Below are 15,309 nucleotides of genomic sequence, written 5' to 3' on the forward strand. Positions count from 1 at the left end.
GGTTCAAATGTATCGGCAGAAGTCTCTTGGGTCAAGCAGGAAGTCCCACCTATACCTACGAAAATTTCAAGACTGCCCTACTAAAAGCCTTCCCTGTTGTAAGGGATCGTGCGAAATTAGAAACAGAACTTTTCAGTATATATCAACAAAGAATAAAAAACCTCTCCAGTTTTATTTTAAGAAAAATTCACGTTTTCAAGCTCTTGTATGGAAACCGTCCGGATCCTGAAATAATTCAAGTGATTTTGCCGAGGTTACTACCCCAAGTGCAAGACTTTATTGAATTGAGAAATCCGACTACACTGGAAAAATTATTTGAGCTAGCAATCCAGTTTGAAAGTAGAAGAACGGCGGACGTCGAAAGAAGACGCCAATATCAACAGCGAAACCAATTTGGTACGCCAAGACTACAGCAAACTCAAGCACATGGCTACGGAGAAAAAGCGAATCAGTGGGCAAGGAAACCCGAGCATTCAAAAACAGCCGGCGAACGTCGACAGTTCAATAGCAACCCAGGAAAAAAGTCTCAAGGCCAGTGCAGAAAGAAGGAAAGCACCGAAAGAAAAAATAATTTAAACTAAAACGGATTTCTGCGGACGAGAGGGTGCGGAAATCCGAAGGCCACGAAAACTCCTCTTCCTACAAGTTAAATACAGTAATGGTGAAAAATTTAACTCTTCCGAAGATTGAAGTCTTGGTAAATAATATCCCGGCCACCGCACTCCTGGATACCGGCGCGCAGTGTTCCTGTGTGGCAGAAGTCTTTTTTAGAAAGTATTTTCGCAAATACCGTATATATGATGCAGATAATACAACAGTATTAGCGGCGCAAGGAGAACAATGTAAGTGCGTAGGTAAAGTACCTTTGTACATCCGTATCAAGGACGAACAAGTAAAGGTGATGTTTTTTATAGTAAAGAATTTGCAAGCACACTTAATACTAGGAATAGACTTTCTTTCAGACGCACAAGCTACACTGGATTTTAATGAAGCGTCTCTTAAGCTGACGATGAAACCAGTGCGTGTAGAAAAGGTTGAACCGCCGAGGTTAAATCTTGACCACCTGCCTAATGACGAGCAAGATAGAATCCGACAAGTGGTAAGTGAATTTGCTTCCTTATTTAGTGATATTCCAGGATTTACCCAGGTTACTAACCATAGTATTGACACCGGAGATGCATTGCCGGTTCGTCAAAAACCATACCGGTATGATAAGAATAAGGAAAAAATTATAGAATGGCATATTACCGATATGCTACGTAAAAAGATCGTAACGCCTATCTCAAGTAGTTATGCTAGTCCGGTGGTTTTATGTAAGAAAAATAATGATTATCCTTTGGAGCATCCAAAAAGGTGGAGATTCGCTATTGATTACCGTAAATTAAATTCCATAACGAAATATCCGGTATATCCGTTACCGATTATAGAAGAAATTTTAAGGAACATAAAATCAACCAAATTTATGACAACTTTAGACTTAACGAATGGTTATTTTCAAATAGGGATCAGGCCTGAGGACGTGCCTAAGACTGCTTTTATAACCAAGTCTGGCACTTATGCATTTTTGCGAATGCCGTTTGGCCTTTCAGGCGCCCCAGCAACATTTCAGCGATGCATGGACATTGTGTTAAGACCTGTTCTCGGAAAGTCCACATTTATCTATTTAGACGATATCATTATTACTAGTGATAATCTAGACCAACATGTACAGGATTTAAGACAGGTGTTTTCTTTATTAAATGAGGCCGGTCTAAAAGTTAATGTCGAAAAATGCAAATTTGCAGCCCCTGAATTAAAATATTTAGGTTACAAAATATCGCAAAAAGGGATCGAGACAGATGAATCAAAAATAATCGCTGTACAAAAGTATCCGACTCCAAACACGGCGAAGAAGCTCTCTTCTTTTCTAGGACTTTGTTCATATTATATGTCCTTTATAAAAGATTTTGCGGCTATCGCTGAGCCATTGTTAAAATTAAAAAGGAAAAAGGCAAGATTCTCGTGGACGGCCGAAGCCAATAGTGCTTTCGAAAAATTAAAACAAGCATTAACGCAAGCCCCTGTGTTGAAATTTCCTGAAAAGGATGAAAATTTAGAAATTTCAGCGGATGCTTCGGATTATGCGGTAGGAGCGGTACTTTCGCAAAATCAGCAGCCAGTGGCATTTTTTAGCCGAACTTTAAATCAAACACAAAGAAACTATTCCGCGACCGAGAGAGAGGCACTTGCAGTTCTGTTAGCAGTGCAAAAGTTCCGAGTCTATTTTGGAAAGACGCCGATAACAGTATATTCTGATCATGCGGCGGTAACTAGATTGTACTCTGGAAAAAATTTATCCCCAAGGTTAATAAGATGGGCACTCAAGCTGCAAGAATATAATCTGGTAATCAAGCATACCCCCGGAAAGGAAAATATCGTAGCAGATGCCCTGTCACGAATTAAATTAGACGAACAGGGTAATACCGTAAAAGTTGCAATGCTGACAGCGTGTACAATAAATTCCCGAGAAACTGTAATAACCGAACTGGGTAAGGATCCTGAGTTTGGAAGTATTTATGAGTATTTGAAGGATCCTGAAAATTTTAGCCACCAAGATATTGTGGCGATAAGAAATAGGGCGGCCCATTACGAACTAATAGATGGTCTATTATTTTATACAAAAACTACGAATTCCAACAACGAATTTCGACCTGTTATCCCAGCTAGTCTTAGATTAAATATCCTGCAAGAGCTCCATGACAGCCCTTTAGCTTCTCATGCTGGTATTCGAAAAACTACTCAACGCGTACGCGAGGCAGTCTACTTTCCTGAACTGCAAAAGTTAACAAGGGCGTATGTCCAGTCCTGCCCAACATGTCAAGCCGTTAATTATATTAATTTCCGCCCGGCCGGGTTTCTAAATAGTATTAAATCCGAATTTCCAAATGAAATAATCGGCATCGATTTATTGGGCCCTTTCCCAAAAAGTCAGTTAAACAAAAGTCGCTATCTCCTTGTTATAGTTGATCATTTTAGTAAATGGACCGAAATTGTTCCCTTAAAACGAGCCTCCGCGAAATTAGTTACCGATTCTATTTTAAATAAATATATTTTAAAATACGGGGCGCCCCTAAAAGTTATATCGGATAATGGTTCTCAATTTGTAAGTAATATATTTGAAGACATGTGCCAAAAACTGGGCATACGTCATTTAAAAATGGTCCCGTATCGGCCGCAATCAAATATAGCGGAACGGGTCAACAGAAATATAGTGAAAATTATCCGTAGTTATGTTAAAAATTTTCATAAAAGCTGGGATAACTATGTCAATGAATTTGCTTTCGCCCTTAGGACCGCAAAACATGATACAACGGGCAAAACTCCTGCTGAGTTATTTCTAGGCAGAAAGGTTATAACACCGTTAGATAAACTATTTTATGTGCAACAAAGAGCCCCAGAATTTAAAATGGGTGATATAGAAAAACTAATAAAAGAAGCAAAAAAAATACGGAAGTAGCACAAAGAAAACAAAAATTGTATTATGACTTGAAACGACGGGGAGTAACTTATAAAGTAGGGGATGAAGTACTAAAAATTAAGCATTCACTTTCTTCAGCACCAGAAGATAAAACTGCCAAATTTTTTCCACGCTTTGAAGGACCATATGTTATAGAAAAAATAACTCACGCTGTTGTAGTGTTAAAGGCAAGAAATGGTGAAACCTGTTCCGCAAACATTGACCAGATAAAACCATTCTATGACCGTAATAAAATGCAAATCTTTTCAGATCTTTTGCAGGATCCGTTACGGCAGACACCGCAGGTACAATTTCCAGAGGTGGGAAAACGACAAGTACAAGGGCAAGCCAATGAGAGACAGAAGCAAGTGAAAAGAAAATTGCCCCGCGGAAAAATTGAAGGTACAAAGAAAAAGAAGCCGTTCCACCGTCCAAAAAACAGAGTGCACGAACACCCCCAGAATGAAGAAGGGAGAAGGACGACGTATGTGGAAAAGACCGGGAGAAAGGACGGCAACTATAACCCGGCTGTGAAACGGAAGATTGACTCATCCGACAGAACTCTCCGCAGCAAAAGTCGCCGAACTGCGGAAGGGCCATCAACGGCGGAGGAAAAAGTACAAGAAAAATTTGAACGGCCAACAACGAGGTCCAAGCAGGATCACGACAGAAGTTTCCCGGTTCCACCAAGACCAGCTGCCTTCAAACGGCCAAGACCACAAGCAGAGGACAGAAGGAAGATGTTCAAGGGTGGCCGTAGTGGTGAAAAACGGAAGCTTCCAGAGGAAAGCACTGAAGGGCGAGCCCGTACAAGAAGGAGGATCAACCAAGCTACGGTCTGCAGCACCTTTAAAGACTGGGCCCAGAAAAGGATGTCTGAATATTACAAAGATAAGTAAAATTTTATGTTACTTTACAAACTTAAGTTAATCTTTCATTCTTACTGCAAGTGGCAGATTTCAAGAAGTTTTACCTCATGCGAGGTCTACCTTTATCGCCAAAAGGGCGAGAAATGAGTTGTGACCGATTTTCTTGTTATGTTTTTCAATTACTCGCGCGTAAAACTAAAGTTGATGTATAATAGCGTTGTATAAAGACTTAAATATTGTAAAAAGTTATTGTATAAATTTTATTTAAAACATTCTAACAAGAAAGAAGTTTTAGTCTGAAAGACTTTTTGAAATGTAGTATTATTTCAATGTAGAAAGAATTGGCACTTGCTTTGAAAAGAATAGAAGTTAACAATGTACTACTAATGTATGTTTTCAAATGTGTAAAATTAACGGCATCTTGATATGTTCTTGTATACATGTGAACTGTTATTTTGAATGTTTAGAAATACCGTGATATGGTAAAAGTGAAAGTAATGTTAAAAATTTGTTATTCGTGTGACTGTAAAGATTAAATCATGGTGAATATGTGTTAAAGGTTGAATGATGTAGTTAGGCTCTCTGACGCTACACTTTAGAGTTAGCCACTTTCAGAATAGTACCTCAGGGTCTAGAGTTGAAATTAGGGTGTGTTAAGAGGTCTCGTATGTTGAATTTTAACACGTTAGTGTTTTGATTGTAGGAGGAAGTGTTGAACACATAGACAGAAACACATTCGTGTTTGGTGTTTTTACAACACATGTCAGAGAGCACGAGGAGAGATAATTAAAATAGTCATGAATGAAATAAGAATGTTAAGAAAAGTATATTCTATATGTTATTTTCAATGACATTCTGTAACATTTCATTAAACTAGTTTTCCTTCCAGATCTCTGGAAGGAACCAGAATTGAATAAAGCTCCTGTTTTGATGCAGTACAGATGAAAAAGAAAAAAGATTGTTGTATATTCCGGGAGCTGCTATTGTAACAAATTTCTTTCTTTTAAAATTTTCTAGTTTCTAGCTAAGTTATGATTGTTAAAGGTTGGCCTCGCGTTAGTTTCTAGAGCTAAAAGTTTTCAACAAGGTCGTTTTAGACCTCAGTTTCAAACTAATTAACTCTGGCGGGAAGTATGTAAGGATCTTAAGTTTTACTAACGTTTATTTTATTTTAAATCTTTACTATCACTTCTTATTTTCTACTTCCGGCCAGAATTATAAGCGTGAAGGAGTTTATGCAAAGTTGTCTGGCGAACGCCAAGTATTTAAGTGTGGCCTTTTTGCCAAGCAGAAGAGAGGAAGCCGTGAGTTCGAAGCAGACCGCTTACCTTAGAAGTTACGCAGTTGCTACTTTGCCTTCCAGGCCAGAGGTTTTAATCCTCTTGATAAATTAAACGTATTGTAGTGTTCACAGTCTCTGTGCTACATACGCTTTCTGTTATTATAAGGCCAATCTTATTCTAAAGTTAAATTAGAGTTTAGTTTTATTTTGATATCTTTTAAGTTAGACCCCGAGTGGAGGGTCATTGTATTCCGAAGTACGGAAGTCATTGTATATAAAGAAAAAATAAAGGGTTTTGTATACCCTTCGTCTGTATCCTGTCTACTTACTACAATTAGTGAACATAGCTTTAGTAAGCTCTCTGTTCTAGTCAGGTCATTGTATGTTTCCGAAGAAGGTTAGAAGAAACATTGAACCTGATAAGTGTAGTAGCACATAACATAACTATAACTATTAGCTGGATTATCAATAATAACCATCATATTATTAACACTATTCATTCGCTAGATGTACAAAATATTAACTGCTATGACTTTGAAACTTTGTATACTTCGCTTGGATTAGAAGAAATTTACACTAGCCTTTTTTTTACAGAACTTTTTCCCAATATACTCACTGTACTAGACTTTAATAAATGCAAAACCCTCCTTAATTACACTATTTTTAATAACTTCAGAAAAATCTGAAAATCAGCTGTTTAAATAAATCAAAGAAATACCTATGGGAGCACATATATCGTCTAGTCTTTGTAACTTCTAGTTTATTAAAGAGTTTAAATTCCAGATATCTTTAAAACAAGAGGATTTAATTTCCCACACTATTACTTACAGATACATAGATGGTCTAATTGCTTTTAATAATTTTAACAAAATAGAAAATTCCAAAACTTACACAGATCGCTTAATGCTTAACAAGACGAATTCCTTCCAAAAAGTTGTCAACTGTCTAGATCTAATACAAATAGTAAATTATACTCAAATTCAACTCTTTGACAAAACCCGTAGTTTTAGTTTTACTACTAAGAAATAGATTGATTGGTCTTCTAACATTCCCCCCAAAGTGATTAATAACACAATAATTAGTCAAATACATCGAACTGAGAAAATTTGTATAGATTCATTTAATATTCAAAACGAAATTCTACTATTAATTAATATTCTACAAATAATCAGGTGTCCAATATTTTTTTTTATTTTTGTCTTACATAAGCAGGCGTTGAATACTCAGTCTTTTTACTGGTAGAGATAAGATAATATTACCCTAAATCATTTTGGCCGATCAATTCAATGATTTGTAAATTTCTGTAATTATTGTAAATAATGTTATATACTAGTTTGTATTCTAGCCTCTTTACTTTTATTAACTAAATGAGCCAATTTCTTTTTTCTAATAGACTTGTTTGGAGGCTGATACAAGTGAAGATTTTCTGCATTTCTATATTTATTTTCAGTTTTCAAACCTTTAGCCAGAAATCAATTAATTTCATTTGTTTGTTACTGTCTGAAGATAGTTTAGCTTAAAACGTTTCTCGACAACATTTATGGTAGCCCGAACATCCTCTAATTTTACTCTTTTTTTAAAATACGTCCAATAAGCTACATTTTACACCCACACTTCCCCAACACCACTTTCTCTTAACATCCAACTTACAGCAAATCCTAATAGCGTTCCAATGCAGATCCATCGAACTACGCTGCCCTTTTACTGTCCACTTAAATTTAGCATTTATGTAAGTTTAATTTATTTCTGGCCATCTTCATGTATTATTTTTGTTAATATAAAAGACTTTTCATTGTTATAAAAATTTCATGTAGACACCAAATGACTTCCTTGTACGGCCTATTACATTAATTATATGCATTTCTCGCTGCATTTCGTTTAAACTTATTTCTCCGAGTTTCATTAGAGACAAATTTCTCATTCAATCAAATAAAGTTCTCACTTCGCCGCAAGGCAAAAATACATAAAAACTCAAAACATCTTCATTAAAAATTGTAAAATGCAGAAAAACATAAAGCACCAAACACCACAACAAAAAATTAAACCATGAGAGTTTATTTTTTTCTACAATTAAAATTAGAATTTCTAAGCAAAACACAACAAATTCGTTTAGCGTGCAAGAAGACAAATTTTCCGGTGCACGAAACTGAACGTTTACTTTTTGTTCCACTCGGCAAAAAGACGCTGAAGTTGGTGAACAAATTGACTTAATGCACTGCTCTACTATGAGTTTCAAACGTAAACAAATGGGGGCTTCGTTAGGTTTAGTACCACTTAAACAACTTTTAAATTGTTGATAACTCTATAAATATTGCATGCAGATCAACATAAAAACCTTATCCGGAACAGAAGAACAGCATAATTCGATCACATTTAAAGCAAAAAATGCACAATTTGCCAACACGTAAGAATAAAAAATGCTGATCTCCCCCAACCAGGAAACAGGGTGGGTGTATATATATATATATATATATATTAAACAAATTTTAATTTTAATTTTAACAAACACGTATAAAAGTAAAAAAGCAAATTAAAAGCCAAAATAAAGGGGAAAAAAAGCCAAAATAATTTTTAAAAAAAATGCGTAAACATATAAAAGATTTAATTCTCTAACTAATCTACAATATCATTTAAATTCAGAAGCATAAGCAAATCAAGTGCAAAACCAATCCATGAAAATAAATTCACTAATTTAGCAAATTAAAATTAAAATTAAACCAAACAATTTCTTAAAATGCATAAGTGAATGACTTGAGTAGGCAGGAGACAGACTTATCAAGGGGAAGTTGCCCCCAAACCTAACTCTTCAATCATTCAATTCGTGTTTCGTCATTCATGCAAGCAAGGGTAAAAGTCAAAACCAAAAGTAAAAAGAAATACCAATAAAGTGGTACCCTTAGAAATTAACATTTAAGATTAAAGTTCGAAAAGGAAAAAACTAATGAATTCTTTTGAGAAACAAGCAAGTAAAGTCAAGTATTAAATTAAACTTTAATTTAAAAAAACTAAATTTTTTAAAAAATAAAAAATCTAGAAACCAATGTATTTTAGAAACCCTTGTCTACAGAAACCTCTGCGACATGAATATGCATATCAATAAAAAGAAACTAAAAAAGAACTAGACATAATCCATATAAACCAATAAGAAACAAAAAGAACTAATTCACAATTTTTAAAAACAAATATATATTTAAAAATATAATTTCATATTTAGAAAATACTTAAATACTACATAAAAAATTTTAAAAAATACATAAAGCAAGTAAATAGTAAGTTTTAATTCTAACTTACCTACTATATGAGTGTTGGGGTCTGCAAAAGTGTTTTTAAAGAGAAGTAAGTGTATTTTTCAGATTATATAGATGGCGCTTATGTAGGAATGATTGAAGAGTTAGGTTTGGGGGCAACTTCCCCTTGATAAGTCTGTCTCCTGCCTACTCAACAGTCATTCACTTATGTATTTTAAAAAATTGTTTGGTTTAATTTTAATTTTAATTTGCTAAATTAGTGAATTTATTTTCATGGATTGGTTTTGCACTTGATTTGCTTATGCTTCTGAATTTAAATGATATTGTAAATTAGTTCGAGATTTAAATCTTTTATATGTTTACACATTTTTTTTAAAAATTATTTTGGCATTTTCCCCCCTTTATTTTGGCTTTTAATTTGCTTTTTTACTTTTATACGTATTTGTTAAAATTAAAATTAAAATTTGTTTAAATTTAAATTTCATTTCTTGCAGCAATGGCGCAAAGACTATTTAACTAAATTTGTATTTAAATTAAATTTATTTAATTAAATTCAATTTATTCTTATAAAATATATATATATATATATATATATATATATGTTTGGTGCGGCGGGATTCCAACCTAAAAGGGAGACATACAACTACATGTTATAGCAATCTCATAAGCAAAATTGAAACGTTCTGAGGCTAGTTGTTTTTGTGTTATGGAAGCTACATACATAGGTACGTATACGGCGAGATACATACATACTTACAAACGCACGTACAGACATCACGAACAAAATCTCTTCTGAACTCATTTTAAAACCATTTTGCAATACTTTTTGGGGAAAAGAGTCCTTTATTCTATCCTTACGTACAGATGCCACTCAAAAAACATCATGCAAATGGATTTGAGAGCGGTCAAAATGGATATTTTCTTTGAAATTATAATACCCAAAGTTTTCTCCAATTATAGTACTTCCTGTACGTATGTATGCACCTCGCGTAACTCAAAAACGAGAAGCCTTCCAAACGTTGAAATTTTGTATTTGGGACTGTTATAACATATATTTGTTCACCTCTATTTTTAGCTGCAATCGACCACACCAGACATATATATATATGTCGCAATTAATACTCAAACCATAGAAAGACATTAGTCCATTTAAGACAAAAAGAACTAGTTAAACAAAATAGCAAATAATCTTGAAATTAAAGTTTCTCATTAAGAACACAGTAATAGGCTTTTTAATTTACTTTTAATTACTTCGTTTTGAATATATGTATATATAACCCACTCTATTCCCCGGCTCTGTGAGCTCAGTATTTTCTACTCTTATATGTTGGTAAATTGTATATTTTTGTCTTTCAAAGTGATTGAATAGTGCTGTTCTTATATTACGGTTAAGGTTTTTATGTTCACATTTGAAACTCTTAACGGAAGAGTGAATTAAGTTAGTTGGTGCACCATTTTCAGTTACTTTTTGCCCAATGAGACGAAAATTGAACTTTCAGTTTTGTGTACAGAAAATTTGGTCTTCCTGCCCGTTGGCCAAATTGCTTGTTAATGCGTACAAACTCTAATTTTAATTATAAAAAATTTTTCTTTAATTGTTTTTATTGTATTTAGTGTTTTAGGTTTTTCTGTATTTTACAATTTTTAATGAAGCTGTTTGAAATTTTATGTATTTTTGCCTTGCTGCGAAATGAGAATTGAATTGATTGAATGAGAAATATACCTCTAATGAAATTCGAAGAAATAACTTCAGTAAGTTCAGTAAAAAAAGTGTATAATTCGATAGGCCATACAAGGAAGTCATGTGGTGTCTAAGTCAGACTTTTTTTATTTTGTTATTATTATTGTTACCAATATTTCATCTGTTTAGGAAGATTAAAGTACTTTATCATGACATAAGCTGGCAAACATTTTCCAATTATATTCCTTAAAGAAGTTTTTTGCATATTTGTATAAAATTTATCAATTTAATTGTCTGGTCTATGCCCTCAAGAAAAGTAGACTGCACGCAAATGGTTTGAAGATTAACCTCTAAAGAAAGCACACAATTTACTGATTCATCCTGTATGAAAAATTAGCATGTTGTTACACACGTTTTCAGATGTTGAATTCCCTGCTTCAGTTACGCTCGATAGCATCTCAAATCCGCCGTTGATTCTACTTTCACGTATGAAACACGTTCTGGGATAAAATGCGTGTTGTCTCTTGACTTTTCAGTTCACACAAAGTTATGCTGTCGAGGCATCTTTAATATAAGAAGTAAACTACATCTACACTAGAATAAAAGTAATTTCTAATATGATATACCATAAGTCTTTCTTTAACTGTACTTCAATTCTTTAACTTCAATTTTTTTCAATGAGTATCCAAACATGCTCAAAATTTCTCTTTCGCCTGAATTTTCGACTGTGAAATACAAGGTGTTTATAAAGTCCCGGACCCATTTTGATGTTTAATAACTCATAAAATAATAAAGATAGATTAAAATTAATAACAAAAATGGTTAGATAGACTCAAAAAGTTTCATGACCCTTGTCAATAAACTTCCACGTGTGAACCCTTCGTCGCACGGAGAATATCAAATCGATATTCAATTTCACGCCAGGTACCGGCTAGCATTTCGGCATCTACAGAGGCTATTGCGGTTGTAATTCTGGCTTTTAGGTCATCCATGTTCGACACTCTCACTCCTGTAAACGTTGTCCTTTACAAATCCAAAAGAAAAAGTCCATGACATTGCAATAGTTGCCAAAAACAAAAGAGAGAAAAATGCAATTAAAAAGCAGACAATATTTAGAAAAGTACAGATATTTAGACTGGAAAATGAAATTATCTGAAATTAACCACACGCGCAGACGATATTTACAAAAGTAAAGATATTCAAACCTGAAAAGGAAAATATAGAAGTCATTCCATCAATAAATGCCATAAGTTTGTTTATATCTTCATTATTTTATGAGTTATTAAACATCAAAATGGGTCCGGGACTTTATAAACACCCTGTATATAGAGATAAATCATTTTTTGAAGAACTATGTTCTTAAGTATCGTCTATTACAATTATACCACCTCAGTGTGAAGGCGATCCCTCGCATTTTTCACTCTGAGTTCCATTTTTACTGCGACTACATACGTTGTCTTAAAAGACTAAATTGGTTTTAAAACTCCCTCTCTCTCTCTTCTCTCGTTAGTATCGCCCAGGGCTTCGAACCGGAACTGAACCGAAAACCGGAAAAAAAAACGTTATTTTGGTCAAACGGAACCTAAAAAAAGTATCGGTTTATATATCTTCAGTCATTTTGTTACTGCAACCAACTTATCGGTATTTTCTAATTTAATGTCAACCATATAATTATCATCATTACATGTACATTGCTTTTCGATTTCCTGTTTTGATATTCACTAGTACTTTTCTTTTTCAGTTTCGCATGAAACTGCTTGTAGAAGACAGATTTAATTCAGTTGAATGAACTAGAAGTATAGATGATTTTTTAAGAAAAGTATCATTCTGAGTTATATTTTTCGCATCTCAGCATGCGATTATCCACGGATGTTTGAGTAGACTGAGTTAGGCAAACCAGCTACTCAGCAGGAAGTAACCAGTGCGGCACCTCCCTAGAGATTGTGATGTATGCGTAATAATAATACGTGTCACTGTCTAATTGGTCAGGAGACGGAAAAAGGCTAGTGACAGTCGGTATTAATTCATTGAGAGTAAATATGCAATGGTCAACTAGAAGCAAATAGTCAAATTTTGTTTTCCACGTCACAAAAAGTCCAGGCTGAAAATTCCATTTCAATCACAAACGACGAAACACAATCTTTTTCTGAAAGCGATGAAAATGAAAACGATTTGGAGACTTTTTTTTTAAATTAAAGAATTAGCAATAAAAACCCATAGATTCCCTATTTTTACATTGTCACTGAATTCATTTTAAATAATTTTGACAATGTACGAAGGCTCGATATATAAAACATAATATTTTTGATTTGTGGGAAGATAATAAAGTTACCTATCCGCACTTGTATAAGATTGGAATGGTGGTTTTGGCAACTCCAGCTATACAAATTAGCGTTGAAAGGGCGTTTTCAGGTTTGAAATTTATTCTGCGAGACAACAAAAGTAACCATGTTAGAAGATGCATTAATAATTAGAGGCAATTTTCATATGTTAGATAAATAAATAAACATCTTTTTTACATAATTATTGCAAGGCCAAGTGTACGATATCAAGCGACGAGGGTACAGATGATCGACGTAACCATGAACCTAGTTGTCAAATGCGATTTTGATAATGGATAATAATGCCAATACTCGCCATTCTCTGCTCACCTTTCGTATCGTACATGCTGGTTAACTGTATCAATTCACATGCCAATTAAAAAAAGTACAAAATCTTCTACAGTTTGATAGAATTACATTTTTTGTTTATGATAGAATTATATTTTTAGTACAAATAGGAATATACATAAAATAAAATTATTCACTTATTTTAATGGAACGAAAACCGGAACTGAACCGATAAATTTTTTTTAGTTGAACCAGAACGAAAACAGAAACGTAAAAATTACGGTTCGAAGCCCTGGTATCGCCTGCTGAAAATCGGTATAATCCCAAAGTTTCAAAATTCGAAAGTTTCCTCATTAGTGTTACTTTCCCAGTATGAATGAAGGCTGCAAGATATGCCTCGTAATTTTTGTCAACGTCAATTCGGCGCCACAATTTACATCAGCAAGTCCTCTTGCTTCTTCATATAATGACTTATTCTCATACCTTGAAGAAGATGGACCAAGCAGCGCATTTTGTTAAAACATAGCTGGACACTTTTTACTTACTTGTACGAAGTAAAAAGGAAGTATCGTAATCGCAAAAAGTTTCAGGCAGCATATTTCAACGAAAATATCCATTTTGACGGCTATGGAATGCAATTTAATGATGTTTTTGGGTGATATCTGTACGTAAACACAGCATAAAAGCCTCTTTTCCTCCGAAAAAATTATAAAACTGCTTTCAAATTAATTCTGAAAAGAATTTTTTGTGGTGTCTGTAAGTACGTACGTATGTTCGTATGTATCCCGCATAACTCAAAAACGAGTAGCCTTAGAACGTTGAAATTTTGTATGTAGGATTGCTATAACATGTAGATGTGGCCTCGTATTTTGGTTGCAATCGGCCGCACCAACCGTTGTATATTTATATTTATCCACTCTATTACCCGACTCAGTGATCTCAGTTTTTTCACTCTTATATGTTTGTAATTTTTTGTTTGTATATTGTTTGTGCATTTTTTGCTTTAAAAATTGAATTATGTTGTTCTTACGTTCCGATTAAAGTTTTTATGCCTTTAGGAAATCTGCAAGCAATATTTGTAGAATTATAAACAATTTAAAAGCTATTTAAGTGTGGTTAAGCCTAATTTTTAAATAACATGGCGGAAATGTTTGTTTACATCTGAAACAGCAGAATAGTAGATTTGTTGTCAATCTAGAGAGACAACTTCGCAACAACAAAGATAACGCAAAGATGCATTTATTATTGCGAATTAAATTATGCTTAATCCTTTCTGGAATGTTTTCGAGAAAATAAGTGTTTAAGATTTACTTCGTAATTTTTTATAGGTATTTTGAGTTTTTATGTATTTTTGCCTTGTCGTGAAGGGAGACCTGAATTAATTGAATGAGAAGCACTGAATCGTCTGTGAAAAACTGTTTCTTTTTTGTTTTGTTTGCTTAATTGTTTTTATGCATCATTTTAGATTTATTATATTATTTGAATAGAACATGTGGCAACGATTAGATAATTCTTCAAATGATATAAATTTTGTGCATTCTGAGTTATAATATGAACGAAATATAATGCTGTTGAGTGAACCTAGCGCCAGAGTGTCGCTGTGGTAAAAAAATAGAGTGAATTTTAAAGAGTGAATTTATTCTATTGTGGTTTATGATCTATCGACGAGGTAGATTTAATTAAATCCAATAAGTTTAAATGAAATGCAAGAAAAAATGCGTATAATTTAGTATTCCGTACAAGGAAGTCATGGAGTGTACACATCAGATTTTTTTCCTATATTATTCCGCAAGTATGAAGTCGATGGCAACGTTTCAAGATTCCACTTCCTTCGATGTTCTTTTTTCTACGATGAACACACAAATGGCATTAAAAATTCTCTTCACTCTGGCTCTCCATATAAATCACTAGCCTTTGGTGCCATAACTCTTAAATTTTGCAATACGCAGTTATAAAAATACATAACAGGACATGGCCCCTTCGCAACTTTTTATTATGCAGAAGCTGTTCGCATAATTTTTAGGCGATTTGCACTATATTCACAGAAACATTTCACCTACAATTTCTGTGCTTTAAATATTGTAATTGATAATCCTTATGTTTCACTATCTTTCTATACCGTGA

The sequence above is a fragment of the Stegodyphus dumicola genome, chromosome 3, assembly GCF_044657685.1.
Source record: "Stegodyphus dumicola isolate Sdum_Otavi_A_Nest chromosome 3, ASM4465768v1".
Lineage (NCBI taxonomy): Eukaryota > Metazoa > Arthropoda > Arachnida > Araneae > Eresidae > Stegodyphus > Stegodyphus dumicola.